Source organism: Ananas comosus, unplaced genomic scaffold, assembly GCF_001540865.1.
Source record: "Ananas comosus cultivar F153 unplaced genomic scaffold, ASM154086v1, whole genome shotgun sequence".
Classification (NCBI taxonomy): Eukaryota; Viridiplantae; Streptophyta; class Magnoliopsida; order Poales; family Bromeliaceae; genus Ananas; species Ananas comosus.
The window spans coordinates 872-4034 of NW_017890926.1; positions in this window are offsets into that span (position 1 = coordinate 872).

Below are 3163 nucleotides of genomic sequence, written 5' to 3' on the forward strand. Positions count from 1 at the left end.
TTATTTTGCTGAAAGGGTTCGGGTTTGCTCTAGTATGCTTATCCCGCTCTGATACCACTTTTTTAAAACGACATTTGCTTTCATATACGGACCATCCCTAAAGCAAGTGGCAAAGGGTTTGGTGGTTGGTACCCGAGACTCAAGTTCAAATCCTAGTTGATTCACATTTCTAGCTAAGTTTATTTCTAAATGAAATAAATGAAGCGCGTAGCGTGCTACCTATCTCTCAAAAAAACATTTGCTTTTATATGCTTTTTCCACTTTAATACTAGTTATTGACAGCAATATTTGTTCTGATATATTCATCACGCTTCTCGTGAATATCTAAATAGTTTCTTTGCTAATATTTTTTTTAGAAAAACTTCAAATGTCACCCATGTGGTTTCGCATTTTTTCACTTTAGTATACTATGGTTTAAAGTGTATCAATTTAGTACCCTATGGTTTCGCACTTTTTCAATTTAGTACCCTATGGTTTAAAGTACATCAATTTAGTACCATATGGTTTTATTTTTCTCTTTTCGTCGGCTCCTCTGTTAATATTTTATAAAATTATATACAAAAAATTTCAGATACCCTATCTAGATCTATCGAATATTTACTTTAGCACCCTTTAGTTTTAACTTTGTCACCGATTTTTTTTTCTTCCGTTAATATTTCGTTAAAATATATACGAAAAAATTTAGATATCCTATCTAGGTTTATCGAATATTCATTTTAATACCCTTTAATTTTAACTTTGTTAATGATTTAACGAAAAAAATTAGTGAAATGGATAATAAAAAGAGAAAAATGAAACCGCAGGATCTTAAAACTTGATGCACTCTAAACCACAGGGTACTAAAGTAACAAAGTGTGAAACCACGAGGGGTATTTAAAGTTTATGCCTTTTTTATATTATCTTATGAAATGTTTGGATGTGATTACCATAGTGGTATCCGAATGGAAATAGTATTTTAGAACAAATATCACTTCCCACATATTAAACCATTTAGGGCATATTTGGTTCATGTTTGGAATGGGAATGGAAAATGGAATTGGATTGCTTTGGAATGGAAAATGGAATGACGAATCATTCAAAAATGTTTGGTTCATTATTGGAATGAAAATCGGAATGAAAATTTAAAATTGTTGAGATAGGGTTTTGATTTAAGATAGAGGAGAGTGACGAAGGGAGAGGAGGTGGGTGTTGGTGAAAGAGAATTTTGAATAGTTTGCTTTGGAATGAGCCAATCCGGGATTCAAAGCCGGATTAGATCATAAATGAATTTGGCCATTCCCATTCCGGAGTGGAATGGAAATCGAAATCCAATTCCTATAAAACAAACAACAACTATCGGAATCAATGAATTCCATTCCGATTCCATAGTCTAAAATAGGTGAACCAAACATGCCCTTAATAAAAATTTGGAAAATATGTACGTGCCGACAAACGTGCAAAAGGTCAAGGGTCTTTCTGCATTTTTCTCTTATAAAAACGGCTGCCGAGAGAGATCGAAAAGACTGCACGTGGATGGCGAATCCAGTCAGCAGTGTAAAATGGGAATATGCTTTTTCGGTTCTCCGCGTCACAGCGGGTTAGATACTTGGATAAAGATAAGGCGGACAGCACAGCCTCATCAGCTCATTTGTTTATTTTATTTTTTTTAAGGGATTATCCTTATCGTAATTTTTTTTTATAAAATAGTATCATTTGAGGCAATTATTTTAAATTTTTCAATGTTTTAAAAATATTTTATATTTTTATATTTGAATTAACATAATTTATTGTGTTGTTTGGGTTGGGAGTTTGTTCGGAACTTATATCCTCTTATTAATGAACCACTAATGACTTTCATTAAATATGAAAATAAGAGCATCTTAAATCATAGCAATATAGTATTTCTACTGGGGTTCTTTTACAACTACTTAATTTGAGTTGAATTATAATAATTTAAATATTTTTTTATAAAATATGTATAGAGAACTACTTGAATATTGCAAACATAGTGAATGACAAATTAATATATTTTTATAGAGTTCAACTTTCATAAAGTGTCTCTGTAAAAATTCTGATATTTTTAAATATGCACCCCTAATTTGTTACCGTTAGAAAACTGTTTATATTTTTAATTTTGCCATCACAAATATATCTCTCCAAAAATCATAACAGTATAATATAAGAGATATAAAAATATCAAAAACTAATAAGGGCTAACTATTTAACCTACGATTAACTAAAATTTTCTAACAAATTTTAACAGTAAAAATATATTTGAAAATATCAGAACTTTTATAAGAATAATATATGTTTGCAGAGACCCAACGTCAAATAAAAGCTTATTCAATATAGTTCCATTTTAGTATATAATATATTATATTATTATTTATTATTATTTATTAGCATTGGCATGCCGCATGCATGCATGGTTCTTGATGTGGTGGAACGTACGTGCCATCATTCCCGTCAGTTGCTTGACTTATTTTGTTACTTTCCAGAATGTTCTTTATCTACTTAAATTAAAGTAATTAATCCATGCTAGTTACGTATACTAAGTTAAGGTGTATAATGTAAACTCTATTTATTCAAGGGATAATATTATTTTTAGTAAATATATTCCTACAAAGTTCATTTTTCATATATTGTTCTTGTAAAATTTTGATATTTTCAAATAAGGTTAATTGCATACAGATCCCTGCAAACATAGTAAATTATAAATATATTCCTATATGGCCCCGTTTGGTTCGGGGTAAGCCGGGGATAACGAAAGTTATCCCCGCTATTCTGCCAAACGAGATAAAATTTGGCCGGAATATTTTATCCCCGTTAAACATTGCTATTTCCGGTTATTCCAGAATAGCAATGAATTTTCTATTCCACCATTTTGGTAGAATCGTATTATTCCAATGCTTAATTTCAAACTTAATTAAAATTATAAATTGAATTAAAACTAAATTATATAAATATAATATTTATATATTATAATATATTATTTTTATTATAAAATTATTAATTGTACTATATTAATACATATTATTATTTATATTTAAATATTATAATAAAATTTATAATAAATTATATTTAAATATTATAATAAATTCTTTTTATTAAATTTAAGTTTAAGTAGAATTTTAAAAAAATTTATAAATTTATTATAATAAATTATTTTTATTAATTGTTCCCA